This window comes from Triticum dicoccoides, chromosome 2B (assembly GCF_002162155.2).
Source record: "Triticum dicoccoides isolate Atlit2015 ecotype Zavitan chromosome 2B, WEW_v2.0, whole genome shotgun sequence".
Lineage (NCBI taxonomy): Eukaryota > Viridiplantae > Streptophyta > Magnoliopsida > Poales > Poaceae > Triticum > Triticum dicoccoides.
The window spans coordinates 525,207,949-525,224,526 of NC_041383.1; positions in this window are offsets into that span (position 1 = coordinate 525,207,949).

Consider the following 16,578-nt stretch of genomic DNA (forward strand, 5'->3'; position numbering starts at 1 on the left):
AATAGATCGACCGGAAAGGGTAACTTTGAGGTGGTTTCAGTACCCTACAATAATCTCTTCGTTTGTTCTCCGCTATTAGTTACTTTGGAGTGACTCTTTGTTGCATGTTGAGGGATTGTTATATGATCCAATTATGTTATTGTTGTTTAGAGAACTTGTACTAGTGAAAGTATAAACCTTAGGCCTTGTTTCCTAGCATTGCAATACCATTTACGCTCACTTTTACCACTTGTTACCTTGCTGTTTTTATATTTTCAGATACAAAAACCTATATCTATCATCCATATTGCACTTGTATCACCATCTCTTCGCCGAACTAGTGCACCTATACAATTTACCATTGTATTGGGTGTGTTGGGGACACAAGAGACTCTTTGTTATTTGGTTGCAGGGTTGTTTGAGAGACACCATCTCATCCTATGCCTCCCACGGATTGATAAACCTTAGGTCATCCACTTGAGAGGGAAATTTGCTACTATCCTACAAACCTCTGCACTTGGAGGCCCAACAACATCTAAAGAAGAAGGTTGCGTAGTAGACATCAACTGCCATCTTGATCTGATGATAACCAGAATAAGCATCCAAAAAACTCAAACGCTCACAACGCGCCGTAGCATCAATAATTTGATCAATACGAGGGAGAGCAAAAGGATCAGCCGAACAGGCCTTATTTAAGTCCGTGTAGTCCACACACATATGCCAAGTGCCATTCTTCTTAATTACCAGCACCGGATTAGCAAACCACTTAGGATGAAAGACTTAATAATGAACCCAGCTGCCAAGAGCCGGGCCACTTCTTCACCAATGGCCTTATGTCTCTCATCATTGAAGCGACGAAGGAATTGCTTGACCGGCTTAAACTTTGGATCAATATTAAGAGTGTGCTCAGCAAGTTCCCTTGGTACACCTAGCATATCAGAAGGTTTCGATGCAAAGATGTCCCGGTTCTCACGGATGAACTCGATTAGCGCTTTCCTATTTTGGATCCAAGTTAGCACTGATACTGAACTACTTGGATGAATTGCCAGGAACAAAGTCAACTAGCTTAGTGTCATCGTCTGACTTAAACTTCAATACCGGATCATGCTCTATAGTTGGCTTTTTCAAATATGTCATATCCGCCGGATAAACATTGTCTTTGTAGAACTTCATTTCCTCTGTTGCACAGACAGACTCAGCATAAGCAGTGTCACCTTCTTCACACTCCAAAGCTATTTTCCGGCTTCCATGTACTGTAATGGTCCCCTTGTAACCCGGCATCTTGATCTGCAGATAAATATAACAAGGCCGTGCCATGAACTTGGCATAAGCCGGCCGTCCAAACAGAGTGTGATACGGGCTTTTAATCTTGACCACTTCAGAGGTTAATCTCTCGGCCCTGGAATCATGTTCATCCCCAAAGGCTACTTCCAAATCAATCTTACCTATAGGATATGCCGACTTACCAGGCACCACTCCATGGAAAACAATATTGGATGGCTTAAGACTTTTATCAGTCATCCCCATGTGACGGAAAGTATCATAGTAAAGGATATTAATGCTGCTACCCCCATCCATTAGTACCTTAGTGAATTTGTATCCACCAACTTGAGGCGCCACCACCAAAGCCAAGTGACCCGGATTATCAAGCTGGGGCGGGTGATCCTCTCGACTCCACATAATGGGCTGCTCAGACCATCGCAAGTAATGGGGAACTGCTGGCTCAACAACGTTCACAACCCTTTTGTGGAGCTTCTGATCCCTCTTGCATATACTTGTGGTGAAGACGTGGTACTGCCCACTATTCAACTGCTTCGTATTACTTTGATATCCAGACTGCTACTACTGCTGAGCCCCTTGACCAGGTTGTTGATTATAACCACCCTGATTACCTTGATGGTTTTGGTGGCCCTGGAAACCGGAACTAGAACCGTCACCACCGTAACCCAGGCCATGAGAACCGCCACCACCAGAACCATGAGCCGCCGCCCGGCCCATGATTGTTCTGGAATAAATCAGAATTTTTGAACTCTTTCATAATTTGAAAGTCCTTCCAAAGGTGACTAGACGGTCTTTCCCGCGTACCATGCTTTGGGCAGGGCTGATTCAGCATCTGCTCAAGATTGAGACCTTATCCACCTACCCGAGGAGGTTGCTTCCCCTTACGATGTTGACCATTATTCTGTGTATTGGTATTGGCCACAAAATCTGAATTACTATCGGCCTTGCACTTACCATTGCCCCCCTGACTCGCCGGGTTATGCTACTGACCCTTGCTGTTGCCACTCTTCTTTCCCTTTCCCTGCTTTTCATCATCAGACTCGGGGTCCTTGATACTATCAGAGTTGGCATATTTAATTAGAGCCGCCATCAGCTCCCCCATATCATTGCAGTAGCGCTTTAGCCGCCCTACCTTCTATTTAAGAGGCAAAAAACAACAATTCTTCTCTAACATTAGGACTGCTGAACTAGCATTGATGTTATCTGATGAGTGCAGGATAGCCTTGACCCGGCGCACCCAATGGGTCTTTAACTCGCCTTTTTCTTGGGCGCAAGCATCCAAATCCACAATCGACATGGGCTGTTTGCACGTATCTTTAAAATTTTGGATAAACCGGGCTTTTAGCTTGGCCCACGACCCGATGGAATTGGCAGGCAGCCCTTTTAACCAAGTACGGACCGTCCGATCCAGCATCATGGTGAAGTACTTGGCGCACGCAGCATCGCTGACCTCCAACAGCTCCATGGCCATCTCGTAACTCCCAATCCATGCCTCAGGGGGTAAGTTGGCTGTGTAGTTAGGCACCTTACGAGGTCCTTTGAAATCCTTGGGCAGACGCTCATTAAGCAGAGCCGGCACTAAACATGGTACACCCGTGGCTCTAGAGGTCACACCTCTCGCCACCGAAATTGTTGGATAAGCTGGAAGATGTTGATGAGCCGCCTGCTGAGCCGCCAGCTCAGCTTCTCGACGTGCCCTGTCCTGGTCCACCAAATCCTGAGCACCATCGCACACCGGGACATGCCCACGCGGCTGGTTACGGCGCCTGTCACTGCTTTAAACGGCCGATGAGTCCATGTGTCTGCTATAACTATGACTTGGGCGAGGGGTTGAGTGGATACGGTCCCGACTATATGAATAAGCCGCCTGTTGAGCCACAACCGTCTGGAGTAGCTCCCCGGCTTATCATATTTCCATCGTTGCCGATGATTCGCCCTCAACCAGTAGAGCCGCCAGCCGTGTCGCTGCAGCAATCATGTTATCCAAAGGATTAGAATAATGACCCAATGGTGTCGGCACATACTGAGGCAGAGTATTATTCAGACGAGGTGGCTCCGTCGTGCTAGTGGAGCCGACGCTCCAACCCCAGGCGCTTCAACCCGGTTTATCTCTGGTTGGTTACTGGTCCCCGCTCTAGGCGTGCAAAAGAGGTTTCTCGCCTCGTAAACCGGAGGTAGACAAGACTGATGCCTCCTCCTCATGACTTAATTTGAAGCATTTTGATCCATAGCCGGAAGGCCTCTGACTGAATCTGCTGTGCGTGAGCATCTAGGGCAGCCCGCTCCGTGGCCATCCTGACGTTCTCTGCATTTAGCCCCTCCTTGGCCTATGCTATTTCATCATGCAACTTTGCAACTTCCGCGTTGTGTTGAACTTGATTTGCTGGGTTAACCTCCACTATTAACAAGGTTGTTAGATTATCCAGCAAATCAGTCAAAACCTGAGCCGGCGGGCGCCCCAGGCCTCTTGCCCCAGCTGCCATTGTTGTTGCTGACCCAGAAATCATCGCCGTTGTACTCGTTGAATTCTACGCTGGCTATGTACCGGCCATGAAGATTGCAACCCTATTCGGCAGCTCATAGGGGTCCAGAATACTATCGCCATCCGAACAGCCCCCAAGCCTGCCATCTTGCAGTTGATACAATGAAGTAGTTTCGCCCGTGGACGACTCACCATCAGAATAGATGGTCATCTCACCACGAGACTCAGATCTATCCTCAAATTCCGCCCCATGGATGAAACCGACGAAGGCACGCTTCACGGCAGGCTGAACTCGGGCGGGTCGTGCACGTTGAGCCATCTCGATGATGTCGGTGCAGATGTCCGTCTCAGCGCCCGGTTCACCGATCTTGCCGATGAAGACGTGGATTCCGCCGAAGGGGACCCGGTACCCGTACTCAATTGAGCCGGCCTTAGGGCCCTAGCCTGCATAGTCAATGTAGAGCTTGCCGCGACGACTCTTGGTTATCCGGCCCACAACGTATCCCTTGATCCCTTCAAAGCTGCCCTTTAAGAACTCGAAACCACCGTGCGCTGGCCCCATGGTGGGCGCCAACTGTCGTGGAATTGTCACGGCAGATGCCCAAGTGTGAGGACTTAGTCGTGGAGCCATCGCAAGTAGGTTAGATTAAAGGGGTTAAATGGGACAAAGGACACAGGGAGTTTATACTGGTTCGGCCTCTTGCAGTGAAGGTAAAGGCCTAATCCAGTTTGGGGTGGTATTGCTTATGTCTCGATTACCAGGGAGCGATTTCGCTTGACCTAGCTTTCGATCTCTTGTTTCTTGCCCCGAACCGCCGTCGGGTCGTCCCTTGATATACACAGGTTGATGCCCAGCGGCTCACGGAGTCCCGACCGGCTCATAAACAACGTGTCTGGCTCGGTGACTAAATATACTTGCCTTACAATATAAGTCATACACATATGGCGGTTTACCCCTATGGGCCTTAAGTTGCCCTTGGGCTTTAGGCCCTTGCTTTATGAACCGCCATCTTCGACATCCTCATGGGCTCTATATTGATGAACCGCCATAGGTATAACCCCAACACTATGGTTAGGTTTACCTTAATTCTTCTTTCGTAGTAGCGGATGCTTGTGAGAGGAGTTAATCATAAGTGGGATGCTTGTCCAAGGAAGGGCAGTACCCAAGCACCAGTCCTCCCACATATCAAATTATCAAAGTAACGAACGTGAATCATATGAGCACGATGAAAACTAGCTTGACGATAATTCCCATGTGTCCTCGAGAGCGCTTTTGTAAGTGCATCTAGTGCCCCTTAGTGATTTTGGTGTATTGAAGACTTATAGGTTAAGGGACTAATGCGTTTATGAGTGTACACAGGTCTATAAGTCTATGAGGAGTTTGATATTTACAGAGAAAGTCGACCCCTAAAAATGAAGGTCTTCGACTGAAGACTTTGATATTCTGAAGACTTTCTGAAGACTTTGACAGTGAAGAAATTGGTGTGACCTTGAAGACTTGGTATTCATTTGAGGAACATGAAGCGTGAAGACTTTTGTTTTCGTAGTTTCATTTTCTCTTTCTTGAGTCATAGGAAACACCGTACTGTTAAAGGGGGTCGAGGAAATACTAAGGAAAAATTTCCATGTGATGCTCAACTCAAAATCCTACACCTACCAATCCCTTCGAGTGAAGCCTTTGGAAATCTCATACAGTTCAGTCACTTTCTTCAGTGATAGAGACGAAGTTCTTCTGGTCGCTAATGAATTTGCTCTGACTAAGGAGTTAGGAATTCGCCAGTGCGAATTACCTACACAGTGAGGAACATGATAGCCCTGAGGAATTTGAGAGTCAAATTTCCGACCGTTGCTGTGCTGCGCGCCAGCTGTCCCAAAATATCTTATCCACCTAACGGTCATATCATTGAAGGGAATTTATGTCTTATCATGTCGGGCTGCTCCCTAGGCTATAAATAGCCGCCCCCTACAACCACTAGCTGGTTGGCTGCTCCGAGAGAACTTGACACTTGTCATTTGAGAGCAACCCATCCTCCGAGGACTTTGAGCGAAAATCATCAAGTGAGGAGAACCCAAAACCAAACCCCCACAAACCCAAAGTGATTGAGCATCACTGAAGAAATTGATCCTGCGTGGATCCGACGCTTGTTACCTTTGAAGACTGTGCTTCTTCCAGACGGTTAGGCGTCATGGTATAGAGCATCCAAGAGGAATTGTGGATCGCCGAGTGACCAAGTCTGTGAAGGTTTGGAAGTCGCCTGAAGACTTACCACGAGTGATTGGACGAGGTCTGCGTGGCCTTAGTTCAAGGAGAATACGGTGAGGACTGGGTGTCCTGAGCTACGTGCTCAGCGACTGGGTGTCCGGGACTGCGTGTCCTCGAGTTTAAATACTCGGCCGCTCCAACCAAACGTACAACTGAGACAGCAGTTGGAACTGGTCTACCAAATCACTGTCTTCATCAACCTAACTGGTTCTATTTCCTCAACCCTTCCATTTCCTCATTACTGTGCTGAGTGTTTGTTCATATCTGTGTTTGAAGACTTTGACTAAAGACTTTCTCAAATTCCTCAGTTCAATTTCTTCAGTCTATTTGTCTTCATCTTGTGTTATCCTGTGATTACGCTTTCTGTACTCTGTGCTAGTCTTCATTTCATCATGATGACCATGCTTGTATTCTGTTATGCTTACTTCTGAGTACTTATTCCGCTGCTAGTAGTTCTTCATTATGGAATTTCCTCACCGGCAAATTCCTCAGTGAAGAATTCATAAAAATTGCCTATTCACCCCCCCTCTAGTCGATATAACGCACTTTCAATTGGTATCAGAGCAAGGTACTCCCTTGTTCTATGTGATTTTGGTTTAACCGCCTGGAGTTTTAGTTATGTCGACCGCAGGTATGAAGAAAGTGACATGCCCTATCTTTGACGGTCATGATTATCTCAAGTGGAAGGCCATGATGAGAAAGCGCCTCATGGCAATGAACAGCGAGCTGTGGACCGTCACTGAGATTGGTCTTATTGATCTATGCAAGATGGCGGACGCTGATGATATTCGCAAGTACACTCGACTTGACATCTTGGCAAAGGATATCATCTGTTCCTGCCTATCTAGAGATGAATTCAGGCGCATTATGCATCTTTGCAATGTGAAGCTTATCTGGGACCGAATCTCTGATGTCTATGAAAGTCATCGAACCCGTCATGATCCCTGGTTTGAGGACTTCAAGGAATCTCTCAAAACGATGACTTTCGAGCCAGAATCATCATCTTCTGCATCATGTCTCATGGCAAACGGTGCTGAGGTAAGCGAATGCTCCTCGTCCGAGTTTTGTGACGATGAATCTGATAACGATGAATCTGATAATGATGAATCTGATGATGATATTGAATCTTGTTATACCAAACTTGTTTGCATTGCCACTAAACAACAAACGGCTTTGGAACAAGTTCAAAACATGCTAGACAAAAGTGATGATATGTTGGGTAAAGAAATGGATCAGTCAAAAGCTTTGGGTGAATGTCTTCAGAGACTTCATTCCAAGTTTGACGCCCTTCAAGATCAACATAATACTCTCTTGACTGATCACGAGAAGCTTTCTTCTGAATCTCTTCAAAGAAAGCAAAATCTTGAGAAGCTAAGAGTGAGTTATGAAGATCTTCAGAAGGAGCGCGATTCATTACTAGCTCAACAAATCAGCGCTTCTCAGGAAGAATTTGTTCCTCCATGCTTAAAGTGCATTGAACGTGAATCTGCTAATTATTCACCTGAATGTTCAAATGCTTCAACTGTTACAAATTCTTCACCTGCCTTTGCTATCACTAATTCCTCATCTGAGGACATTGCTAGTATCATTGACGATGCAGGGCTGAAGGAATTGTACATGACAGGCATGTATAAAAGCCTCAAAGGGCATCAGACTCTTTATGATGTGCTTAAAAAGCAGATCCTCAATAGAAACCCTAGGAGAGAGGGTATTGCCTTTGAGAGGAAACTTAATGCTGATGGAACATATTGGAAGCCTGAGCAGTACCCCAAAACCTCATGGGTTGCTGCAAAGGGACCTCCAGTTGATCCATCTAACTTATCTGGCTTTACATGTGAATCTCCTCATTCTTCTGATGAGTCATTTGACTCCAACTATAAACTGTTCAAAAATCAGAATGGTGAAGTATTTGCTAGATATGTTGGCACTAACTGCAGGAATGGTTCTCCTATGAAGAAAATCTGGGTTCCCAAGAAGTGCCTCGAAAGTCTTCAGGTGAATGTCCTCATGACACCACCTGTGAAGAACAGGAACCCCAGATCAAATTCTTCATATGGACCAAATTATTCATATGGATCCAAGTCCTCATACGGACCAAATTCCTCACACGGATCAAATTCCTCAAGAGGATCAAAGTCCTCATATGATTATCATCGTGCTAACAACTCTGTCTCGCAGGGTAGAGCTAAGGGCTATGAATATGTGCATTATTCTTCAAACCATTATGTTCATAAGTCCTCGAAGAATTTCTCTGCTTATTCATATGCTTACCCTAACCCCTCTTATGTGAAACGAAATGGTTTGGCCTCTATGCCACCATTCTCGTATGGTGCTCGCAGAGTGATGAACTCTTTGCCACCCCTTCAGATGTGGGTGGTGAAGAAAAGGAACTAATCTCTTCTGCAGGGTCAGGTCTCCAGACGTGCTTTAACGTCTGAAGAATTTGCTGGGGACCTGACAAAAATGCCTGAAAGGACGCAGGCGAATCATGATGAAATGAACCTTCATTTCACACGTCCTCATACTGCTCTATCTGTTTACTGATTGATGAAATTCATCTGATGAACTTGATATCATATTCTTCACTGATGAAGCATATGAGATTGTAAGCTACACTAATTCATCTGCAGGATGATCAACCCAAAACTACTGAGTGGGTTCTCGATAGTGGATGTACGAATCACATGACTGGTGACAAGAATCTTTTGATGGATGCTCCCTTATCACCGTCACATCTAAAGCATATCATCTTTGCTGACAAAGGCAAAAGCCAGGTATTGGATCTTGGTAAGGTTGCAATCTCTAAGGATAAACACATGGACAAAGTCATGCTTGTTGAGTCCTTAGGATACAACCTCATGTCAGTCTCAATGCTTTGTGATCTTGGTATGGTTGTTGTCTTTGGCAAGTATCGCTGTGTTGTGGTTATGGAAGCTGACAATTCCAAAGTCTTCGAAGGCTTTAGGAGAGGAGATTTGTATATTGTTGATTTCTCTACAGGACCACAACCAGCCGTGTGTCTACTTGCAAAAGCTTCAGAAGGATGGCTATGGCATCGACGACTTGGTCACGCAGGCATGAGGAATTTGCACATGCTTGCAAAGAAGAAGCATGTCATTGGCATTGAGAATGTCAAATTCCTCAAGGATCACTTGTGCGGAGCCTGTGAAGCTGGAAAAATGACCAAGGCCAAGCATCCAGCGAAGACTATCATGACCACTACTCGTCCATTCGAATTGCTTCACATGGACCTCTTCGGACCCAACCATTACTCAGCAGTCACTAATGATGCATCTCTATATGGTTTTGTCATTGTTGATGATTACTCTCGATATACATGGGTACACATTGTTACTTACAAACATGAAGTGCAGGAAGTTTTCAAACGATTTTCCTCGAGGGCTTCAACCAACTTTGGTGTGAAGATCAAGCATATCAGAAGTGACAATGGAACTGAGTTCAAGAATTCCGGTCTTGATGACTATCTTGATGAACTTGGTATTACTCATGAGTTATCTGCTCCCTATAGTCCTCAGCAAAATGGCGTCGTGGAGCGCAAGAACAGAACTCTTGTTGAGATGGCTCGCACTATGCTTGATGAATACAAAACGCCTCAGCGTTTTTGGATTGATGCAATTGATATTGCGTGCCACATCATCAACAGAGTATATCTTCACAAATTCTTCAAGAAGACGGCCTATGAACTCCTCACTGACAAGAAACCCAATGTGAGTTATTTCAAAGTCTTCGGTGCTAAATGTTGGATCAGAGATCCTCACCACAATTCTAAATTTGCACCGAAAGCACATGAAGGTTTTATGCTTGGTTACGGAAAGGACTCGCACACCTACAGAGTCTTCAACATTGTTCTTCACAAGATTGTTGACACTGTAGATGTGCGGTTCGATGAAACTAATGGCTCGCAAAGAGAGCACCTACCTTCTGTGTTAGATGAACCAGCACCTGAGGATTCTATCAAGTTCAAGGCAACTGAGGATGTCATTCCTACTAAAGAATCTGCTGAAGAATTCATTCTAGTTCATGAAGAACATCGAGCTGATGCACCTGAAGAAAATGCTGAGGAAAATGGTGCTGAAGAAAATGCTGATCAAATTCCTCAGCGACAACCAGCTCATCCTCGCGTTGCAAAAGAAGTGCAAGTGGAGAAGATCATCGATGACATTAAAGCGCCAGGTCCTCTCACACGCTCAAAAGCTTCACATTTATCTAACTTTTGTGGGCACTATGCTTTTGTCTCTATCACAGAGCCCACTAAGGTAGATGAAGCATTTTTGGAGCCGGAGTGGATTCAGGCTATGCAAGAAGAATTACATCAGTTCAAGCTCAACAATGTCTGGGAACTGGTCAAACGTCCAGATCCTCACAAGCATAATATCACTAGCACAAAGTGGATCTACCGCAACAAGCAAGATGAAAATGGCCTTGTGGTGAGGAATAAGGCACGACTAGTAGCTCAAGGCTACACACAGGTTGAAGGAATTGATTTCGATGAAACTTTTGCACCTGTTGCTAGACTTGAGGCTATTCGCATATTACTTGCTTATGCTAACCATCATGATATCATCTTATATCAAATGGATGTGAAAAGTGCATTCCTCAATGGTAAGCTTGAGGAAGAAGTATATGTTGCTCAACCCCCAGGTTTTGAAGATCCAAAGAATCCTGACAAAGTCTTCAGACTTAATAAGGCCCTCTATGGCCTCAAGCAAGCCCCTCGGGCGTGGTATGATACATTGAAGGAATTCTTCGTGAAGAATGGCTTCACACCCGGTTCACTCGACCCTACTCTCTTTACTAAGTCTTATGATGGTGAACTGTTTGTGTGCCAAATATATGTTGATGATATTATCTTTGGCTGTACTGACCAACGTTATAGTGATGAATTTGCCTATATGATGAGTGAACAATATCAAATTTCTATGATGGGAGAGTTGAAATTCTTCTTAGGTCTTCAAATTCATCAACAACGCAATGGCATATTCATATCTTAGGAGAAATACCTCAAAGATGTATTGAGGAAATTCGGCATGCAAGATTGCAAAGGCGTCAAAATTCCTATGCCCACAAATGGCCATCTATGCACTGATGAAAATGGTATTGACTTCGATCACAAGGTATATCGCTCCATGATTGGTTCTTTATTGTACTTATGTGCATCTAGGCCAGATATAATGCTTAGTGTTTGCATGTGTGCCCGATTTCAAGCTGCACCGAAGGAATCACACCATAAGGCTGTGAAGCATATTCTTCGATATCTAGCTCACACACCAACACTAGGATTATGGTACCCCAAGGGCTCTGCTTTTGATCTCATTGGATATTCTGACTCTGACTATGCTGGTGATCGTGTGGACCGCAAGTCAACATCTGGCACTTGTCATTTCCTCGGACGATCTTTGGTCTGTTGGTCCTCGAAGAAATAGAACTGTGTATCACTGTCTACTGCGGAGGCTGAATACATTGCTGCTGGCTCTTGCTGTGCTCAACTGCTTTGGATGAAGCAAACCCTCAAGGACTATGGCATCAACGTGAAGAATGTGCCTCTCCTCTGCGGCAATGAGAGTTCCATCAAGATTGCTCACAACCCAGTTCAGCACTCGAAGACAAAGCACATCCAGATTCGTCATCATTTTCTTCGTGATCATGTGTTGAAGGGCGACATCTCCATCGAGTATGTGAAGACTGAAGAACAGCTAGCTGATATCTTCACTAAGCCCTTGGATGAGAAGAGATTTAGCAAGTTGCGGTGTGAGCTAAATATCTTAGAATCTTCGAATGTTCTTTGAAAAGGACACACATCCTAACACTTATGCAAAATTGATGACTTAGATGTGCAACACATGAAGAAATGTTTTTCTTCAATCAATGAAGAATAACACTCTAAGTGTGAAGAAATTAATGAAGAATTTGATTCTCAGAACCCTACGACAATTGTACGCAGTGTCTGAAATCATCATTTTTAGACGGTGGGTCACGCCACCACAAAAAGTTGAAAATCTTCAATTTGAGTTTTTCCTCAGTTTTGAAATTCTTCAGTTTTTTCAAATTCTTCAACTTTGCAAAATCTTCACTGTTTCCGTCGTATTTCTTCATTGGCTATATATATATGAGTTTATGTCCTCTACAGCATTCACTTATGGCTAAATCTTCATGTTGCTTTTTTTCTGCTAAGTGTATGTGATCGGACCCTTCCCCCTCTATGCTATACTCAATCCAATCTATTCACAAATTCCTCATGTGCGTTCTATTTGAAACTCATTCAAAATCTTCACTGTGTCCTTGTCAGCTGAAGAAATTGCGAACGAAACTTTAAAACAAATCTTATCCAAATTTTCGGTTTTACCGCTCAAACCGTTCCGCATCCCACGATGCATTATTTTATTCACCCACGATCATACACGATCTCAACTACTCAGTACGTGGGTGACACATGTCGCGTGAAGGAGAAAGGGCAGGGGCATGTTCGTCCCAAATCTTCGGGCAAACAGTTTTTCACCGTGTCTATAAATACCCCTCTCCCCTTCCTCACTTCATTTACTAGGCTCGATCGCTCTCTCTCGCTCGAGCTCCTCAAACCCTAGCGCCGCCGCTACTCCATCGTCGCCGGTGAGGAAGAGCTTCGCTGCCTCGACCTCGTCGCCGTCGTACTCGCGCCGGTTGCGGAAATCTTCACTCCGCCGCTGCCATAGATGTCTCCCTCTGCCAAGTTAGGGCGTGGGAGATCTGACCTGACGAACTTCACATCTGTTCTTCTCAGTTCGTCGTGTTCTTCACATCGGGTAATTAAAAGTTACTTTTATTACTCACTTTGATTCTCAAACTTTCCTGAAAATCTTCAAAGGTGTTTATACTTCAAATCTTCACATATATGAACACCTCACACATCATATGATCTTGAACTGTTTCTCTAAGCAATCATTTTCTTCAAGATTCTCTAATTGTGTGGATTTTCGATCTGTACAACTCTGGAACCTAAGACAAGAACGCTTAGTGAAATTCCTCAAGGCTCATCTGGTCAAATTCCTCAAAACTTGTTCTTTTCGAAAAACCTTCTGAGAACGCATATGACCTCTTCAAATTCCTCGCACCTATACTCTATTCACAGGCACTGATGTCTACTGCTGAATCACTAGGTTCTCATCAACTTAACTCATTTGCAGCGTTCCTCGAAGAAAAACTGCATACTTCTTCAGAGTGTTCAATTGTTCAAATTCCTCATCTGAAGAATATGGTAGACGGTAAGAAGCCGCAAAAAGGAGGAAAGAAACCTGAGGTTATTACTGTGTTTGAAATCCCTGAGGAAATCTATGCTGGCTATTGCACACCTGATGAAACAAAATTTGGCAAAGAAACCAAAAATCAGCGCAAGGTGCGCATACAGAAGATTGAACGGAGATGGGCAAGAGAATGGAGGGAATACAGATATGTGACTCCAAAGTACATGAAGAAATTTGCTTTAAATCCTCCATGCCCAAGAGCTCCTTTGGCACCTAGCCAAGTAGCTGATCCCACCAGCATCAAACGTGGTGAGGACTTTCCTGAAGAATGGGCTAAGCGCCAAGCTAAATTGGCAAGACAAGCCAAGGAGGCAGTGAAGAAATTCAATGAGGATTCTGCCACTGCTGTTGCAACTGAGGCCTCGGTTAGGCCGAGGAAATCTATGCCAAAGAAGCCTGCTCGTAAGCCAAGTGCTTCACCAACAGCGCTCTCACGGCCAAGTTCCTCAGCAATGCCCTCACGACAAATTCCTCACACTGCTACTGCTCCACCAATGTCCTCAGCAGCTCCTTCAAAGTCCTCAGCTCCTGTGCATATGGCTACATGTCAAAGGACTGCTGGTTTCTCGATTGCCTCTGGTGTTTCAGCAAGTTCCTCAGCTGCACCCATTTCCTCATCAGGCCCCACACTGTTGAAGACTAAAGCAACAGCTGGACGCGGTCCTCGGCCAAGTCCAAAGAAGAAACAGGTTGCATTCCATGTGCCGTCTGATGATGAAGCTTCTGATGATGAACTTGCAGAAATCATCAGAGACAGACAGGTGAAGGCCGCTAGAGCCAAAGGCACATCTGTGCCACTGCTTTTGGATCCAAGGAAGATCCTCGATTACATTGATCTCTGGCACAAGGATCCAAACACCCCAATGCCTGATCTTCCTCTGACTCCTGGTCAAAGTCACATGATGACCCATTTCATCACTCAAGAGAAATGGAAGTTTGAAAAGGCAAGACAGATCAAGAAAGTGCAATACAGAAAGGAGAAGCTCCTGAAGAAAAATGTTGTCAGAATGACACCTGAGGAACTTCTCAAGGCTCAGTCTGAAATTCAAGCCCTCAGCAAAGACTTTGATGCCTACTATGCTGATTGGCAAGGACCCAAAGTGAGATTCGTCAATCTGACGAAGAAATTCACGAATGTTGCAGACCCATCGCAACAAGAAAATCTTCAGGCTACAGACTCTGCTCAGCCTGCTGAAGAACATGCCAGCACCGCTGATGACTCTCAGCCTGCTGAAGAAAATACTAGTTCCAGGGCTGATGACTCCATTCCAGCCGCTAAAGAAATTGCCAGGGCATCCACTAGTGGTGCGCCTGAAGAAACTGAAGAGATCAGGGCAACTGCATCAGTTGCGCCTGAAGAAAATGAACCAGATTCCTCAGCTCCTCCCACGCCTACACCAACTCCAATTCTTCCATCTGCCTTTGATGTGAAGAAGACCAAGGCTGTAGAGCAAGCTGCAGCAAAGAAAAGGAAGGCATCAGCTGCGTCAAATTCTTCGGCTGCGAAGAAAATGAAGCCAATGACCAGCTCACTCGAAAATCCAATTGATGCTGTTCCAATTTCATCCATGTCATCAAAGGAAATTGTTCCTTTTGGAGAAGACTATAAGATCCCAAGCGGATCTGATGAAGAAAATCATTCTGCTGGTTCGTCTGAGCAGCTCGATGAAGAAATTGAAGTGGACGCAATCCCTTCAACACCAGTCATTTCCTCACCTATGCCTCAATTCACAGCTGAAGAGGCTGGTGTTGAGGAAATTGAAGATGAAGATATGGATATTGGATGCACCACTCCTGTGATGAACGATGACTTTTGGGAAAGTCAGCATCCTAATACTCCTCTATTCACACCTATCCAACAGATTCCTCAGTCCCCGGCAACAACAGTTCAAATGGGCTCTGAAGAAACTCAACCCACTCCGTCTGTTCATGAAGATATTCCAGCCACTAGTGCTGAAGAACCTGCTGCTGTTGATCCCCAGGTTGCACAAGAAGACGAACCAGAAATTCCTCAGCCTGAAGAACCCAAGCTCGCGATTCCTGAGGTGGTACTGCAACTCACTGACACCCCTCTGCCAAAGCCGAAGAATTCGTTCTCAAGCAAACAAAAGTTCAAGGCTGAAGACTTCTTTTCCGAGCATGTATTCTTCACTGACTACAACCCCTATGACTCTGCTCGCATAAGGAAGAGGCATTTCTGGACTGCTAGTCAAGCCAACTTCTATTCCTCAGTGCTGTTTGACAAAGACAAAATCTTCGATCATGAACATATTCCTCACGTGGACATGGAATCTCTGCCATGCTTCGAGCCAGTCCTCAGTGTTCTTCATGATGCATGATTACTCAATTTCTGCACTGACATCTGTGATTGGAATAAAGAACTCATTCTTCAGTTCTACGCTACACTGCATATCACTGGAGACGCTGAAGATGTCAATTCATGGGTGTTGGATTGGATGACTGAAAACACTCATTACAAGGCCCCGGCAACTGAATTGCTTCGTGTCCTTCCTCTTGATCCTCCCCATGACAGTGCACGTTGCATCTACAATGACCCTGAACTGACAAATCACTATATGCAAGTGCTCATGAAGCCCTTGAAGCCTGGGCAGGCCCCACGAACCAAATTCCTTGTCAAGGAATTACTCTATGTGCCTCGGACTTTCTATCGAATTCTGACAAAGACAATGAGTCCTATCAAAGGCCATGACTCAAATGATGAAGAAGTCGTTGGCATCATGAAGAATATGCTTTTCAACATCATTCATGGCGTTCCCGTCAACTTCCATGATTTCTTCATGAGGACTCTGGCCAATGTTGCTATGTCACCATTCGAGCTGAAGCCCTATGCTCCTTGGATTATGAGATTCATCAGGGCAAGATCTTCACTGAATTACAAAGCTGACACTCTGAACCATGGTAGCTACTTGCCTCCCATTGAAGTCCTCAAACGGACAGTTTCATCATCTGATGATAAAGGCAAGGCAGCTGCTATGATCGATGAAGGCATTCGTCCATTGGATGGTCAATTTTGCCTGGCTACATCTTACTCTACCAATGACGACTCTGCCACACATGACTCTGCTGCAAATACCTCGGCCAAGCAAAATCCTCAAGCCACATCACCCAGGGTGATGACTGACCGTGAGTTACTCCTCAGTCTTCATCAGAAGGTTGATCGCAATCACAAATGGGTAAAGCGTCAGTTTGGTGCACTTCTTCACAACATGACCTCAACACACAATGCAGTGAAGAAAAACCAATACTACCTTCAT